General features: G+C 49.5%; 1 long non-coding RNA gene and 2 other non-coding genes across 3 annotated transcripts in view; 2 read left to right on the top strand and 1 right to left on the bottom strand.

Annotated features, from left to right (window-relative positions):
- The window catches only part of LOC146847570 (uncharacterized), a 337,022-nt gene that overhangs the window by 182,915 nt on the left and 135,430 nt on the right, over positions 1 to 18,677 (top strand). The window lies entirely within an intron of this gene.
- Positions 13,246 to 13,328, bottom strand: TRNAL-CAG (transfer RNA leucine (anticodon CAG)). Its single transcript has one exon. It is a non-coding gene; the product is annotated as a tRNA-Leu (tRNA).
- On the top strand, positions 14,647 to 14,719 carry TRNAV-CAC (transfer RNA valine (anticodon CAC)). The gene has a single exon. It is a non-coding gene; the product is annotated as a tRNA-Val (tRNA).

Raw genomic sequence — 18,677 nt, 5'->3', positions numbered from 1 at the left:
TGCTCGTGCAGTTCTCCATTTTAGAAGCTGAAAACTGTTAATGTAAACAGCTGGAAACAAAATTGGGAAGGATGTTCCCACGTGATGAGAAGTTGATCTGTAAAGCAGCTCTCATAAAGTTCTGCAAATACATTAAAAGTGCCAAAGCGGACATGTTTGCTAAGCCAATTGCAGCAGCAGACAACACTCCTAGAGCAAACTTTCAGATAGTCAAGTCTTTCTTGAACCCCGAGGCAGGCAAACAAGCTGCACCAGTTCCCCAAACTCCTTGTGACAACCCTTTGACTTTTTTTTTTAAGAGAAGGTGGAAACTTTTTATGCTAATTTTGAAAACGTGACAATTGAGGGACACCAGGTCAGGGCAGGATTGCAAACTCATGAGCATTAGCCCTAAACGCCTCCACCGCCTTGAGATGCTCACAGGTGAGTAATCACGCTCGATAAGACGCCTGATTGATTCATTGATTACGCTAGTTAGATGGGAGAGAATCAGAACTGATCATTGAAAAAGCCAGACCAGGCTCCCCTCTGGATCCCTGCCCTCCGTACCTTCTGACTCTGGCAGCTCTGCCCTTTAATATACTGATTAACTCTGTATTTAATTTGACTGACCAGAGAGTGACCATGCAGGCAGGAAGGCGTCACCTGAAAAAACAGCAAGCTGCTGTTCACGTGCAGTGCGTGAGGGCTACTCTGTCATTTATGGTCATAACAGGTCACAAACAAAGCTGAACTCAGATTTAAACTATGCACGGATTGCTTATTTTTTATAAACCAATTAGAAAAAACATTTTTAAGCAAGACATGTATACAGCCACCAAGCCTTTATCGTTGCACATGGAACAAGAGAAACAAGCCCTCTCTCCGACGATACCCGACGACACTACCAGGTCCTACTTATTGAGCCTCTTTTTAAATAAAACTGTCATAGATTGTGTGGTTTTTGACGTCTCTAGAATGTTTTTGAGTTGCTTTTGAGTTGTTATATTAAGCATACAGTGCTTTCATATCTGTTCCTATCTTCACTTTCTTATCTATTTCTGAGGGCTAACAAGCTCCCTGCTGAACTTCCTTGAATTACTTAAAATTACTTTTTTCGCCTGCACCAAAGGGAGCCACGCCCCTTATTTCCCTGCACCCCATATTACTAAAAATGCACATTTCCCAAACTCTACAACATAGATAACAATACACAGACCACTCACCAAAACCCTCCTTTTACTGACTCCCCTACGGCACTGTGTGATGGGAAGTCATGCAGTAGAACATGGTGCTTTACAACCCTTTACCCACAATGTTGCAAATATACCATCTTCTTGCTGAAAGGTTTATCTCTTGTTCTCCACCCCCCCCCCCCCCAGCTCACCCTCCCCGCCACACAAACCCATACACAACTCTGTGTTTTATTTTCATCAGAAGGACGACGGCAGGAGAGCCATGGCTGCTCCTGTCAATCACCAGCATGCAGGGCCAGCCCACAGCGCTCTCTGCTTGCAGGGCTTAGAGGACCGAGACTGCTGAGGACCGAGACTGCTGTCTGCCCACAGCGCTCTCTGCATGCAGGGCTTAGAGGACCGAGACTGCTGAGGACCGAGCCTGCTGAGGACAGAGACTGCTGCCTGCCCACAGCGCTCTCTGCTTGCAGGGCTTAGAGGACCGAGACTGCTGAGGACCGAGACTGCTGAGGACGGAGACTGCTGCCTGCCCACAGCGCTCTCTGCATGCAGGGCTTAGAGGACCGAGACTGCTGAGGACCGAGACTGCTGAGGACGGAGACTGCTGCCTGCCCACAGCGCTCTCTGCATGCAGGGCTTAGAGGACCGAGACTGCTGAGGACCGAGCCTGCTGAGGACAGAGACTGCTGCCTGCCCACAGCGCTCTCTGCATGCAGGGCTTGGAGGACCGAGACTGCTGCCGGCCCACAGCGCTCTCTGCTTGCAGGGCTTAGAGGACCGAGACTGCTGAGGACCGAGACTGCTGAGGACCGAGACTGCTGCCTGCCCACAGCGCTCTCTGCATGCAGGGCTTAGAGGACCGAGACTGCTGAGGACCGAGCCTGGTGAGGACCGAGACTGCTGCCAGCCCACAGCGCTCTCTGCATGCAGGGCTTGGAGGACCGAGACTGCTGCCAGCCCACAGCGCTCTCTGCATGCAGGGCTTAGAGGACCGAGACTGCTGAGGACCGAGACTGCCGAGGACCGAGACTGCTGAGGACCGAGACTGCTGAGGACCGAGACTGCTGCCAGCCCACAGCGCTCTCTGCATGCAGGGCTTAGAGGACCGAGACTACTGAGGACCGAGACTGCTGAGGACCGAGACTGCTGAGAACCGAGACTGCTGCCAGCCCACAGCACTCTCTGCATGCAGGGCTTGGAGGACCGAGACTGCTGCCAGCCCACAGCGCTCTCTGCATGCACGGCTTAGAGGACCGAGACTGCTGAGGACCGAGACTGCTGAGGACCGAGACTGCTGCCGGCCCACAGCGCTCTCTGCATGCAGGGCTTCTTAGAGGACCGAGACTGCTGCCAGCCCACAGCGCTCTCTGCATGCAGGGCTTAGAGGACCGAGACTGCTGCCAGCCCACAGCGCTCTCTACATGCAGGGCTTAGAGGACCGAGACTGCTGAGGACCGAGACTGCTGAGGACCGAGACTGCTGCCAGCCCACAGCGCTCTCTACATGCAGGGCTTAGAGGACCGAGACTGCTGAGGACCGAGACTGCTGCCAGCCCACGGCGCTCTCTGCATGCAGGGCTTAGAGGACCGAGACTGCTGCCAGCCCACAGCGCTCTCTGCATGCAGGGCTTAGAGGACCGAGACTGCAGAGGACCGAGACTGCTGAGGACCGAGACTGCTGCCAGCCCAGAGCGCTCTCTGCTTGCAGGGCTTAGAGGACCGAGACTGCTGAGGACCGAGACTGCTGCCGGCCCACAGCGCTCTCTGCATGCAGGACTTAGAGGACCGAGACTGCTGAGGACCGAGACTGCTACCTGCCTACAGAGCTCTCTGCATGCAGGGCTTAGAGGACCGAGACTGCAGAGGACCGAGACTGCTGAGGACCGAGACTGCTGAGAACCGAGACTGCTGCCAGCCCACAGCGCTCTCTGCATGCAGGGCTTGGAGGACCGAGACTGCTGCCAGCCCACAGCGCTCTCTGCATGCAGGACTTAGAGGGCCGAGACTGCTGAGAACCGAGACTGCTGCCAGCCCACAGCGCTCTCTGCATGCAGGGCTTGGAGGACCGAGACTGCTGCCAGCCCACAGCGCTCTCTGCATGCAGGGCTTAGAGGACCGAGACTGCTGAGGACCGAGACTGCTGAGGACCGAGACTGCTGCCGGCCCACAGCGCTCTCTGCATGCAGGACTTAGAGGGCCGAGACTGCTGAGGACCGAGACTGCTGAGGACCGAGACTGCTGAGAACCGAGACTGCTGAGGACCGAGACTGCTGCTTGCCCACAGAGCTCTCTGCATGCAGGGCTTAGAGGACCGAGACTGCTGCCGGCCCACAGCGCTCGCTGCATGCAGGGCTTAGAGGACCGAGACTGCTGAGGACCGAGACTGCTGAGGACCGAGACTGCTGAGAACCGAGACTGCTGAGGACCGAGACTGCTGCCAGCCCACAGTGCTCGCTGCACACAGGGCTTAGAGGACCGAGACTGCTGAGGACCGAGACTGCTGAGGACCGAGACTGCTGAGGACCGAGACTGCTGCCAGCCCACAGCGCTCTCTGCACGATGGGCTTAGAGGACCGAGACTGCAGCCGGCCCACAGCGCTCTCTGCTTGCAGTCAGGAGCTGGGGACTGAGACGGCTGCCGGCCCCCAGCGCTCTCTGCCCACAGCGCTCTCTGCTTGCAGTCAGGACCTGAGGAACAGTCTAGGGAAGGGAAGGGAAGGGTGTGTGGGGCAGATAAGAGGGTACATCTGACTCTGTAGCCGGTGACTCCCTGTCGTCAATTCATGTGTCCAATTAAATGCATTTCCGAATTCTAGAAGTTTATATAGATCAGCGTCATGCACTGATGTCACATCCCTGATATAAGGGATATCCTGGTGTAAGAGCGCTATATAAGAATTTTTTTTTTTTAAACTCAAACTAACAGGGCTCACACTACACTGATACAGCCTCAGAGCACTAATAACAGGGCTCACACTACACTGAGACAGCCTCAAAGCACTAATAACAGGGCTCAAACTACACTGAGACAGCCTCAGAGCACTAATAACAGGGCTCGGACTACACTGAGATGGCATCAGAGCACTAATAACAGGGCTCACACTACACCGAGACATTCTCAGAGCACTAATAACGGGGGTCGCACAACACTGAGACAGCCACAGAACAGTAACGAAAGGGCTCCTACCAAAGTGAGAAGGCCTCAGAGCGCTAATAACAGGGCTCGCACCACATCGAGACAGCTTCAGAGCACTGATAACAGGGCTCAAACTACACGAGACAGCCTCCGAGCACTAATACCAGGGTTCACTCTACATTGAGACAGCCTCAGAGCACTAATAACAGGGCTCAAACTACACTGAGACAGCCTCAGAGCACTGATAACAGGGCTCGCAACACATCGAGTCAGCTTCAGAGCACTGATAACAGGGCTCAAACTACACTGAGACCGCCTCAGAGCACTAATAACAGGGTTCACTCTACAGTGAGAGATCTTCAGAGCACTGATAACAGGGCTCACACTACACCGAGACAGCCTCAGAGCACTAATAACAGGGTTCACTCTACATTGAGACAGCCTCAGAGCACTAATAACAGGGCTCAAACTACACCGAGACAGCCTCAGAGCACTAATAACAGGGCTCAAACTACACTGAGACAGCCTCAGAGCACTAATAACAGGGCTCACTCTACAGTGAGAGATCTTCAGAGGATGGCTTTAAGTGGGCCGGGTCCCTCTGGGTCTCACTCCCGGTAGTAATTAATAACAGACATTGGAACGGATCCCTTTTAGGCTCTACTTTCATATCCTTAACTTTTTTTCTGTCAAAAACATTGATCCATTTCTGAACAATGAAGATAGGAAACATTAAGGTAATCCTCAACAGAGGTTTAGTTCTTGTTTATAGTTTACATGCTTTACCTAATTTTGCACTTCCTAGGAGTGTTTGCTATTTCCAGGATGTTGGGTCTCTATATTTTTTCCGTGCAGCACCCTACTCCTAAACAGTGCACACTTTGAACCGGGCCGCCTCCAGGTGTATATAACAGGCCATGGACAGGTGCTCTGGAGTGGAGGCTGATCCCAGTGCCTGCTTCTCACAGTGGCTTACAAAGGTTTTCAGAACACATGATCATCCATTCTTTGGCCACTCTGTCAAGCACACAGAATAATTGTCTTTTAATTGTGTTGCAATTGCTATTCTTTTCAAATGTGTGTGATGGAGGCACACAGTTGCCAAACCTTCACCATGCACCATATGTGGCACATCCAGCAGTGAGGACTGTATGTATTCGGCTGTGTCCCCCTCCCCCATTCATGTGCCACATTTTAGGGCGGCTTTTTTCAATACGAGGAAGAGGCGTAGAAAGGGTTTCCCATCCCATGAATATGGAAGTAAAAAGCACAGCTATAATTGGGACGCAGTGGACCCTGGTGCCACTTCACCTGCTGCACTATAGATAGCTATGCTTCATAGAGAGAGTTAAGCCCTTTATCGCAGTCCCCCCTGAGCGATTTGATGAATATTGTTGGATTTGCCGCCTCAAGAGCCCCATGCTGTCAATTGGTGGAAACAACGGAAAATAGAGCTGAGCAGGGCACAAGTCGGGGGTACACGCGGGTGGACGGCGTCCACCCACTATTTTACAGGGTGAACTCCGTCCACCTTGCCACAATGTTGGGCTCCACTAAATAATGTGCTGAACTCGTCCCGGTGTCATTTTCAAACACTGGGACACTTTCAGCAGCGTCTACACGTTGTCTGCTTTCCATAGGCAACAATGTGCAGATGGGGACCGGGCTTCCTTAGTTAAGACTCCTGCTGGGTCCATAACAAAGGCCGAATCTGAGGGGTCACAGGCACCCTTTTGTTTAAGTCTCCTGGCTTGAAGCAGTCAGGAGCCTCACAGCGAATGCAAATGCAGCAGAGGGGAAACAAAGGTTAGCACTTCACACTGACTTAAGAGAGGCAGCTTTTCACTTTGTTCAGGCTCTGTTTACTAGATATGTAAGCACTGTAAGAATGTCAGATGTGTTGGTCATTCCCAGTATTAATACAAAATGAATGTAATTTATTTAGCCCTTACAACCCCTGAGGAGGCGTTGAAATAATGTAAGTGCTACTATTTTTTTTAGGTCTCAGCCTGGCGAAAGCAGCGCATGCGCTGTTCTGCCATGCAGAGGCCTTTTGGAATCGATATGATTCCAGCGTGCACGCGGGGAGACAAACGAGACAGAAGATGTGCACGCGGGGATTGGATGTTTTACTGGTGGCGTGATACACTGGGGATTTTTTTTTCACCGCCAGTATAGGCAGTCCCCGCGTGCACATCTTCTGTCCGTCCGATGATGGGCCATGCTTGTGTTATCCGGCAGTGGGGGAGAAAATATTGCTAGGAGTGTGGCCTTGTGGTAGTTTGAAGAGGTTTTTTCCATATAGTAAATGGCGGCTCATAGTTGAAAGTGCTTCGTTTACGTTATCAAACATCAATAATGCTCAAGTGCACGTAGGGTGGCTTTGTGGCATATTACTGTGGAGCTCTTAGATGAGTGAACGAGCGGTGAAAAACGTTGTTCCAACCAGTCACAAATAAGGTTGCTCCCCTCCCCCCGACAAAGTTGGTGCTGCTTACGTGCGTACTGACATTGGTGCATATAATATTCAACAATCCTCTATGGTGCCAGGAGGCATTAAGGCCACCAGTTGCCACTGCTCCACTGTTTTTGTTTACACTATCACCAACGATAATGCACGTGGTTTTCCCTGGGGTGTGGACCACTGTATGTGTTGTGTTCACGGAAGGAATTTCATGCTGATTTTATTTTTAAGATACATCTGCAAAAGAGCCAGGTATTTTGACCACCAGATGGCACTGCTCCACTGCTGGAATGCACTGCTCCATAAAGCGGGGAGCGAGCATTCCATGGGAAGCGGAAGGATTAAGAAGTATAATCACGCTGTCCCCGTGGGGGGGGGTAGGGGTAGGGTAGGGGTGTCTGATGATCCCTGCAATGTGGTGTCCATAAACGGCCGTTCACCACACTATGGGGAATGTGAAAGGATTGCTTTGGTACTTACACCTACAGGTACGAACACGACACAGCTTCAAAACGTCTAACGGTGCATTACACAGCTTATATACGCAACGAGTTGTATAGTTGCCAATGTCTGGCTTGGCATGGAGAACCTCCTTCCAGGGCGGAAGAGGCAGAGCAGCCTGCCCTGAAACTGGGTAACCACGGCAGAGTCCCTGCGTCGTCGGTACAAGTACGCATTGTGATCTCTGGCAGATCTTCAGTTTCCCCTGGAAATAAAGATATTAAATAAATTCAGCAAAATAATAAATAATTCCCAATGCCTCCAAAGGCTATCTTCTTTTTACTGTAGTTCTCCCTACTCTTCTACCTATCTGTTTGCCTCACTTTCTTCTCCTCTTCTCACTTTCTGCCTCATTCATTCCATACCTCTTTGCTTTTGCTCCCTCCTCTCACCCTTTCCTACCACCCTCTCTACTTCCTGGTACCAACATCTCCACCCCTATGCAGGCTTTCTTTCCGTGGCCTCCTTCCACCTCCATTGCACGTGCTATGTCCGTAGTGTCTGCCCCCTTTCCTCTTTTCGGGACGCTGTGTCCATCCATACTCTTTCCTCCCCACCCCCACCTTCCATACCCTCACCTCACCTATTCTTACACCCCTCTCCCCCTGTTTTTACCCTCACCTTTCTTGGTTTATAATTCTCTTTCTCGCCCCCTCATTTTCTTCACTCCTTTGCCTGGCTCTCCTTTTTTCTTCGTTTTTCCCAGCCCTTGCTCCACCTCTTCTTTTGTTTTCTGTCCTCCCTCCAGCTTCCCACTATACTGTATCTGTCTTCTTACTACCCTTTCTTGTGTTATCTACCCTCCTCTGTTCTTGTCTTCTCACCCCTCCTTTGCTACCACTCTGCGTCTTAGGCGCTCTCGTGGCTTCTCCTTGGTCTGCTGTTGGTGAGACAAGCAGTCGCTGGGGTTCCCGATGTGGGGTTTTCTGTTGACAGTAGGGCTCTGGGGAATGGGGCACGAGAGACCTCTCTTTTGTGTGGTCTGGTTAGGGAAGATTTTTTAAAGGTGTGAGAGGAGGAGGGGCGATAAAGATGCAAATCTGACATCTCTCTGAGCAGAAGAAAACTGCGAGTTTGAAATGAGGACTGACCCAGGGGTGATCCTCGTGGATGCTTAGATAAATAGGACAACACATCAGCAGGGGTGGAGAGTACCCAATGGGGGGATATCCATTTGAAAAAGATGCAAGGCCGTAGAAGAACAAGGAAACCTGAAGTGAGGTGAGAGATAAGGTTAGAACTGGAACCAAAAGGAAAACAAGCATCAAAAATGCAATAGGTCTTGCCTTTGATTAAGCTAAAGCCATTTGCTTTGCTAATGGTATTGTATACAAAGCAAATGGCTTTAACTTAATGAAAGGCGAGACCTATTGCATTTTTAATGCTTGTCTTGTATAGCCCACTCATCCCAAAGCAGAGTGTCAGTGCGATTTACATCACACGCACACAATAAACTCGTGGCTTGTGATGCCACTTCCTATGATGTCAATTTCTGTGATGCCACATGTGATATCGTGAGCTGTGATGTCAAGCGCCGTGATGTAATGTAATGTGAAGTAATCAGCATTTATAGAGCGCACTGTGACCCTACGGGTATCCTGTCGCTTGAACACGTAAAAAACAGCTGGACTCTGAGTGTATTGAAGAGCAAAGGATCAAAAGAGCTAAAACTAATATACTAGCAAAGAGCCAAGTCTACAGCTTTTTTCTAAATGACAGCAGATTTTCCATCTGCCTAAGTTCGGCTGGGAGTTTGTTCCAAGCCGAGGCTGCTGCAACGCTGAAGGCCCTTCCTCCTGATCTAACTCTTCTGAACCTGGGCACTCTCACCAGTTTGGCTGAGGAGGAACGGAGGTTACGTGAGGGGACATTCCACTCAAATCTTCTTTGTAGTGACTTGGGCCCAGAACTATTCAGAGCCTTAAAAACTATTCATAGCGACTTGAACTGTACCCTCTGCGTAACTGGAAGCCAGTGGAGCTCGGAGAGAGCCTGGGATGCCGGTGATTGACGTGGTCTCATTAGAGCTAGCTTGCCCGCCATGGACTGGATTCTCTGGAGTCTCCCTATCAGCTGTTTAGGAGACTCCCTACTACCAATGATCTAGTTTGTTTAGGAAGAAGCGGGAGGATCCTTCGGAGCACTCTAATCAGAGCAAAACAGCTGCCAGCTATTTTGTTTATTGAGACTCTAGACTCAGTTTACAGTCAAAGCTGACTCCCAGATTGGGTACTGCCTGATGTCACTTGCATACTTCCAAACTAGGTCAGTCCCCCCCACCTCTTTTTTTAGGACTTGTGCCCTGGCGCTGAGCGACAATTTACGGAAGTATGTTAAGATTGTGTTATATTGACATTGTCTTCGGAAAAAACTAAATACGAGTTGCAATATACTCTGTGAGAAGTGGGATTCGAACGCACGCCTCCAGAGGAGACTGCGACCTGAACGCAGCACCTTAAACCGCTGGGCCATCCTGACAGACTCCTTGTACCTCTGTGGCTCACTTTCCAGCCTATGAAAGGACAGTCCCCCCTCAGAGTCTATTATAGGTTTATGACTTCTGTCTTTACAGTTACAAACTTCCTCTCCAGGGGGTTGGTGGGGTTCAGAAATGAGTATTGTGTGATTATGGTTTATGAACAGAGCACCTTCCAATGTGGTTTTTTGTTCTCTTCCTGTGTTAAAATGAAATGTAAAGACGTTTATTTTTTGCTATGTTATTTTAAGACGTCCTTCTGTACGCATTTAGGCCAGCAGAGGAGAATGTGCAAATAGCGCTGTGGGTTTATATATATAAATAGACGTGTACATAATATGCTTCACATTTTGTATAATTGAAGTGCGAATATTTTACGGTCATATGTCTTTATTATGGGCCTTTTTTAGCATGCATTGTGGTTGTCCATTTAAGCATCTGTGCCTGGCGCACCGACCTTTCATGTATTTAGTAAGACCAATAGTAACTAGGATTGTCCCTAACTCACTCCCTCGCTCACTCCGTGAAGGCTCCCAGAGCTCTGTACTCAGCCCCCTGCCCCCTTGACCCTTAAATAAAGCTCCCTCCAACAAACGCAGCACCTTAGACCGCTGGGCCATCCTGACATACTCCTTGTACCTCTGTGGCTCACTTTCCAGCCCATGAAAGGACAGTCCCCCCTCAGAGTCTATTATAGGTTTATGACTTCTGTCTTTACAGTTACAAACTTCCTGTCCAGGGGATTGGTGGGTTTTAGAAATGTTTCTAAAGATGACTCAGGGCCATGGATACCAAGAGCTTCTACACTGTGGGCTCGGCTCGTCACTGGACACAGCTCCGTAATTTACTCTCCCCCCAACATTCTGGATCGTGTGTGTAAAAGTCGTCTTTGGTTTTTGCGGATAAAAAATATTTACTGTGGCAGGCAATTAGAAAAGTCACAGAACATGCATCACAAAGATTGTGTTTTATACTCAGCAGCTGCAGCTCAGTCCAGGCTCAGCGAGTGATAGTTCAGTCCAGACTCAGTGGGTGATAGCTCAGTTAGGGCTCAGCGGGTGATAGCTCAGTTAGGGCTCAGTGGGTGATAGCTCAGTCCAGACTCAGCGAGTGATAGCTCAGTCCGGACTAAGCGGGTGATTGCTCAGTCCGGACTCGGTGGGTGATAGCTCAGTAAGGGCTCGGCGGGTGATAGCTCAGTCCGGACTCAGTGGGTGATAGCTCAGTCCGGACTCAGCGGGTGATAGCTCAGTTAGGGCTCAGCGGATGATAGCTCAGTCCAGACTCAGCGGGTGATAGCTCAGTCCGACACTCAGCGGGTGATAGCTCAGTCCGGACTCAGTGGGTGATAGCTCAGTTAGGGCTCAGCGGGTGATAGCTCAGTCCGGACTCAGCGGGTGATAGCTCAGTCCAGACTCAGCGGGTGATAGCTCAGTCCGGACTCAGCGGGTGATAGCTCAGTCCGGACTCAGCGGGTGAAAGGTCAGTCCAACACTAAGCGTGTGATAGCTCAGTCCGGACTCAGTGGGTGCTAGCTCAGTTAGGGCTCAGCGGGTGATAGCTCAGTCCGGACTCAGCGGGTGATAGCTCAGTCTGGACTCAGGGGGTGATAGCTCAGTTAGGGCTCAGAGGGTGATATCTCAGTCCGGACTCAGCGGGTGATAGCTCATTCCGGACTAAGCGGGTGATAGCTCAGTCCGGACTCAGCGGGTGATAGCTCAGTCAGGGATCAGCGGGTGATGGCGCAGTCGGGACTTAGGGGGTGATAGCTCAGTTCGGGCTCAGCGGATAATAGCTCAGTCCAGACTCAGCGGGTGATAGCTCAGTCCAGACTCAGTGGGTGATTGCTCAGTCCGGACTCGGTGGGTGATAGCTCAGTAAGGGCTCGGCGGGTGATAGCTCAGTCCGGACTCAGTGGGTGATAGCTCAGTCCGGACTCAGCGGGTGATAGCTCAGTTAGGGCTCAGCGGATGATAGCTCAGTCCAGACTCAGCGGGTGATAGCTCAGTCCGACACTCAGCGGGTGATAGCTCAGTCCGGACTCAGTGGGTGATAGCTCAGTTAGGGCTCAGCGGGTGATAGCTCAGTCCGGACTCAGCGGGTGATAGCTCAGTCCAGACTCAGCGGGTGATAGCTCAGTCCGGACTCAGCGGGTGATAGCTCAGTCCGGACTCAGCGGGTGAAAGGTCAGTCCAACACTAAGCGTGTGATAGCTCAGTCCGGACTCAGTGGGTGCTAGCTCAGTTAGGGCTCAGCGGGTGATAGCTCAGTCCGGACTCAGCGGGTGATAGCTCAGTCTGGACTCAGGGGGTGATAGCTCAGTTAGGGCTCAGAGGGTGATATCTCAGTCCGGACTCAGCGGGTGATAGCTCATTCCGGACTAAGCGGGTGATAGCTCAGTCCGGACTCAGCGGGTGATAGCTCAGTCAGGGATCAGCGGGTGATGGCGCAGTCGGGACTTAGGGGGTGATAGCTCAGTTCGGGCTCAGCGGATAATAGCTCAGTCCAGACTCAGCGGGTGATAGCTCAGTCCAGACTCAGTGGGTGATAGCTCAGTCCGGACTCATGGGGTGATAGCTCAGTTAGGGCTCAGCGGGTGATATCTCAGTCCGGACTCAGCTGGTGATAGCTCAGTCCGGACTAAGCGGGTGATAGCTCAGTTAGGGCTCAGCAGATGATAGCTCAGTCAGGGATCAGTGGGTGATAACTCAGTCAGGGCTCAGATAATTTATATTTATTATGCATTGGTGTCCAATGTAGGTTCAGGGTGGTAAGATCATAGTTTGATTACGAGGATATCCAGATACAGTAAGTCCGCGTATATTGAACCTAAATAGAACTCATTTACAAAGCTTGCGCTTATGCTGCATACAAATCTGGCATTAGTGTGAAAGTCTTGGACACCCCTGATTTACAGAATACACCATGCACCGTGAAGTAGCAAATGCATATGTAACTGCGTAATATCAGGGTTCTGTGTAACAACGGGGTTCTGTATCTGACATGTGAAAAATTGTATGTTTACAGCATTATGATTTGTTGTCATAGAGTTGGGATATTAAAAGTTGTTTAAAAATGGGTTTATTAAGGAGTTAGACCATGGACCCTATTGGCGTTAGATACCTCAGTCTGTTGTCATAGAGATGCCACAATGTTAACAGCATTTCAGAAAGTACACAGAGTGCTCCAGGGGCCGGCATAAAGGACATATTTGAAACTGTGCTTTCTAAAGGGGTTGGGGACACTGACTGAGACATCCTAATCCTCTTTGCGTCGGAAGGTTATGTTAAAAAAGTGTCATGACGCAGCAAAGTTCCACGTCACAGCGTTTTTTTGCACACCAGCTGTTGTACAACATGACTGAAATGTGAAAAAAGATATGACACATTGCCAATAGTCCTCGGATAGGCGAGACAGATTGGCTTTGCCAATGCTTGTGCAATATTGTCATTGTCTGGGGTAAAACACGGTAAATACGAGTCGCAAAAAAAGACTGTCAGAAGTGGGATTCGAACCCACGCCTCCAGAGGAGACTGCGACCTGAACGCAGCGCCTTAGACCGCTCGGCCATCCTGACATACACGACAGTAAACAGGGGTGTGGTTCCAGCTGATCCAATGACTGAGTGCAGTGCAGTGTTAGGATTTCTGTCTTTGCAGTTAAAAAGACTTCCTGCCCAGGGACCTGGTGGGGGTCAGAGATGTTTCTAAGGATGACTCCTGAACCTGGATACCAAGAGCTTCTACACTATGGGCTCGGGTCGTCGCTGGACACAGCTCTGTAATTTACTACCCCACACCCTCCGGATAGTGTGTGTAAAGTCGTCTTTGGCTTCTGCGGGGAAAACATATTTTTTCTTTGCATTGTTACTGCAAAGGTGTCACTGCAACGGGAAATTGTAAAAAGTTACAAAAGATCCCTCAAAGAAAGATTGTGCGTTATACTCAGTGGGTGCAGCTCAGTCCAGGCTCCTTGGGTGCAGCTCACTCTGGGCTCAGAGGGTGCAGCTCAGTCCAGGCTCCGCGGGTACAACTCAGTCCGGGCTCAGATGGTACAGCTCAGTCCGGGCTCAGAGGGTAGACCTAAGTCCAGGCTCCGTGGGTGCAGCTCACTCTGGGCTCAGAGGGCTCAGCTCAGCTCAGAGTGGGATTCAGAGCTGCACAGTTGTGGGGCGCGGTGAGTGCGGTTAATCCCCACAGCTCCTGCAAACATTGGCTGCCTCCACTTTCTGCCCTTTTAAATGAATGTGGTGAAAAGAGCTCTACAGAGTTCTATAACTCGTGACTCTTCAGTCTTGGTGACTCGTTCAAGCACTGATGGTGACTGAGCCCCCCACTGCTCCGTGATCTTCACTCCGTTCACCCCATAGCTCACGCCTCGGCCTCATCGGGAGTTTCTGAGGGTGATTCACAGCAAAAGAAATGACCTCAGAGAGAACCACTGGAGCTAGACTTACCACTCCGCAGCTGCGACTCAGTCTGGGCTCGCAGTTTGCAGCTCTCAGATCGGGTCGGTGCAGCCTTCAGGGCACTGGAATGATGAAGGGTCTGTCAGCCCCTCACCCCCAGCGTGCACCTGCCACCCTGCTGACTGGGAGCGGAGTTGTCTCCCAAACTGAGCAGTGTACTTACTAATCATAGCGAAAAGTTAGCTTGCTCATAAAAAGTCAGAATAGAATTCTTTTTGTTGAGGGAATGGGCTGAGCGCTCTGCTGCAGCAGGACAGGAGCAGACACAGACCACAAAGGGAGACTGAAAAGAGCTAAAACCAAATTAGGAAATAATTTTCAAACCCGCCTTAAAAGATACAATCAGGACTTTTAATAATGTGAGAAGAAGACTGCCCTGCGCTTTTGTGGGATTTATTTACAGGGCTGTGAGCGGTACACACATGTGGTTTCCGTAGTGTAGTGGTTATCACGTTCGCCTCACACGCGAAAGGTCCCCGGTTCGAGACCGGGCGGAAACACATTTTATTAACCCCTTCGCTGCTAGGCCTTTTCCCCTCCTGTGCTAAGCCCTTTTTGGGCTATTTGAGGTAGTGCGCGCTTAGGCCCCTGTAACTTTTTGACCACATTAGGTATCCACGCCAAATTTGCGTCCTTTTCTTCCAACATCTTGGGGATTCTAAAGGTACCCAGGGTTTGTGGATTCTCCTAGAGGGGTCACAGAAATTAGTCAAAATACAGCAATTTTTTTTTTTTTTTGTGAAAAATGTGAAAAACGGGCTGCAAATGAAAGCTTCTGGGTTTTTCTCTGCAAATGGTATCAAAAAAGGGTTTGTGGGGCTGAAATCACAATTTCTCCAGCTTTTAGGGAATGACAGACTTTTGTTAGAAAACCAACATTTTTTACACAGTTTTGGCATTTTTCTGGGACATACCCTATTTTTGCTATTTTTTGTGCTTTCAACCTCCTTCCAGTTAACGGTAGAAAAGGGTAACAAAACAATACTGGATCCTGGAAAGCTATACATTTTTGAAAAGTAGACAAAATTCTGAATTCAGCAAGGGGTCATTTGCGTAGATCCATCAAGGTTTCTTTATAGAAATTTACAGGCAAATATAGGAGAAATTAAAAATTTGTTGAAAAAAGCAGCCTCTTGAGTCAACGTTTTTACCTGTAACTTCTTCGAATTATGACATCTCTTTGAAAGCAATGTACCGTTACATCCGGTAGACCTTCCTGGTTGTGTGGACATATAGGACTTGTAGGTTCATCAAGAGCCCAACGAACCCAGAGTAGAAAAATGAGCAGCATTTTGTAATGTTTTTTTTTTTTGGTCCGGGTATATAGCAATTATTGTGGGAAAATGTATACTTGGAAAAATCGGTATGAAAGTCACCTATGTATTTCTGAAATGGGAACAAATTACAGAGTTCAGAAACAGTGCATATTTGCACATTTTCGAAATTGGGAATACTCATATTTGCATGACAATTATTGGTCATTTTTCAAAATGACTTTTTTTTTACACAATGTCTTTCATTTGGAAGGGAGAAATGCATCAAAAATCAACAGGTAATAACAGTTGCTTTACAAATTTGAACTACCCTAAGTCTCCCGAGAAAAATGGTACCTCACTTGTGTGGGTAGGCATAGTGCCCACGACAGGAAGTGGCTCAAAACCTAAGGTGAACACACCACATTTTCACACTGAAAATTTACACTTTTTTTGCAAAGAGTCTAGCTGTAGTTTTTGAACCCTAGCCCTGCCGGCACCTAGGGAAACCTAGCAAACCTATACATTTTTGAAAACTAGACACCCAGGGGAATCCAGGATGGGGTGACTTGACTGCCTCCCACCATGGTCTGTTACCCAGAATCCCTTGCAAACGTAAAAAATTGAAAAAAAAAACACATTTTCCCCACATTTCTGTGATGGAAAGTTCTGGAATCTGCGTGGATCCACAAATTTCCACCCACCCCGCGTTCCCCAAAGTCCTACGAGAAAAATGGTACCTCACTTGTGCGGGTCGGCCTAGTGCCCACGACAGGAAACGGCGCAAAACGCAACGTGGTTTTGGAGTGAAAAATGACCCTTTTTTTGGCAAAGTGACTAGCTGTAGATTTTGTACCTTAGCCCTGCCGGCACCTAGGGAAACCTAGCAAACCTATACATTTCTGAAAACTAGACACCCAGGGGAATCCAGGATGGGGTGACTTGACTGCCTCCCACCATGGTCTGTTACCCAGAATCCCTTGCAAACGTAAAAAATTGACAAAAAAAACACATTTTCCCCACATTTCTGTGATGGAAAGTTCTGGAATCTGCGTGGATCCACAAATTTCCACCCACCCCGCGTTCCCCAAAGTCCTACGAGAAAAATGGTACCTCACTTGTGCGGGTCGGCCTAGTGCCCGCGACAGGAAACGGCGCAAAACGCAACGTGGTTTTGGAGTGAAAAATGACCCTTTTTTTGGCAAAGTGACTAGCTGTAGATTTTGTACCCTAGCCCTGCCGGCACCTAGGGAAACCTAGCAAACCTATACATTTCTGAAAACTAGACACCCAGGGGAATCCAGGATGGGGTGACTTGACTGCCTCCCACCATGGTCTGTTACCCAGAATCCCTTGCAAACATAAAAAATTGAAAAAAAAACCACATTTTCCCCACATTTCTGTGATGGAAAGTTCTGGAATTTGCGTGGATCCACAAATTTCCACCCACCCCGCGTTCCCCAAAGTCCTACGAGAAAAATGGTACCTCACTTGTGCGGGTCGGCCTAGTGCCCGCGACAGGAAACGGCGCAAAACGCAACGTGGTTTTGGAGTGAAAAATGACCCTTTTTTTGGCAAAGTGACTAGCTGTAGATTTTGTACCCTAGCCCTGCCGGCACCTAGGGAAACCTAGCAAACCTATACATTTCTGAAAACTAGACACCCAGGGGAATCCAGGATGGGGTGACTTGACTGCCTCCCACCATGGTCTGTTACCCAGAATCCCTTGCAAACGTAAAAAATTGAAAAAAAAACCACATTTTACCCACATTTCTGTGATGGAAAGTTCTGGAATCTGCGTGGATCCACAAATTTCCACCCACCCCGCGTTCCCCAAAGTCCTACGAGAAAAATGGTACCTCACTTGTGCGGGTCGGCCTAGTGCCCGCGACAGGAAACGGCGCAAAACGCAACGTGGTTTTGGAGTGAAAAATGACCCTTTTTTTGGCAAAGTGACTAGCTGTAGATTTTGTACCCTAGCCCTGCCGGCACCTAGGGAAACCTAGCAAACCTATACATTTCTGAAAACTAGACACCCAGGGGAATCCAGGATGGGGTGACTTGACTGCCTCCCACCATGGTCTGTTACCCAGAATCCCTTGCAAACGTAAAAAAGTGACAAAAAAAACACATTTTCCCCACATTTCTGTGATGGAAAGTTCTGGAATCTGCGTGGATCCACAAATTTCCACCCACCCCGCGTTCCCCAAAGTCCTACGAGAAAAATGGTACCTCACTTGTGCGGGTTGGCCTAGTGCCCGCGACAGGAAACGGCGCAAAACGCAACGTGGTTTTGGAGTGAAAAATGACCCTTTTTTTGGCAAAGTGACTAGCTGTACATTTTGTACCCTAGCCCTGCCGGCACCTAGGGAAACCTAGCAAACCTATACATTTCTGAAAACTAGACACCCAGGGGAATCCAGGATGGGGTGACTTGACTGCCTCCCACCATGGTCTGTTACCCAGAATCCCTTGCAAACGTAAAAAATTGACAAAAAAAACACATTTTCCCCACATTTCTGTGATGGAAAGTTCTGGAATCTGCGTGGATCCACAAATTTCCACCCACCCCGCGTTCCCCAAAGTCCTACGAGAAAAATGGTACCTCACTTGTGCGGGTTGGCCTAGTGCCCGCGACAGGAAACGGCGCAAAACGCAACGTGGTTTTGGAGTGAAAAATGACCCTTTTTTTGGCAAAGTGACTAGCTGTACATTTTGTACCCTAGCCCTGCCGGCACCTAGGGAAACCTAGCAAACCTATACATTTCTGAAAACTAGACACCCAGGGGAATCCAGGATGGGGTGACTTGACTGCCTCCCACCATGGTCTGTTACCCAGAATCCCTTGCAAACGTAAAAAATTGACAAAAAAAACACATTTTCCCCACATTTCTGTGATGGAAAGTTCTGGAATCTGCGTGGATCCACAAATTTCCACCCACCCCGCGTTCCCCAAAGTCCTACGAGAAAAATGGTACCTCACTTGTGCGGGTTGGCCTAGTGGCCGCGACAGGAAACGGCGCAAAACGCAACGTGGTTTTGGAGTGAAAAATGACCCTTTTTTTGGCAAAGTGACTAGCTGTAGATTTTGTACCCTAGCCCTGCCGGCACCTAGGGAAACCTAGCAAACCTATACATTTCTGAAAACTAGACACCCAGGGGAATCCAGGATGGGGTGACTTGACTGCCTCCCACCATGGTCTGT

Source organism: Triturus cristatus, chromosome 4_1 (assembly GCF_964204655.1).
Source record: "Triturus cristatus chromosome 4_1, aTriCri1.1, whole genome shotgun sequence".
In the NCBI taxonomy this organism is placed as follows: Eukaryota; Metazoa; Chordata; class Amphibia; order Caudata; family Salamandridae; genus Triturus; species Triturus cristatus.
Note: the sequence above shows the minus strand (reverse complement) of the source record. Positions and strands in the feature narration are given on the sequence as shown.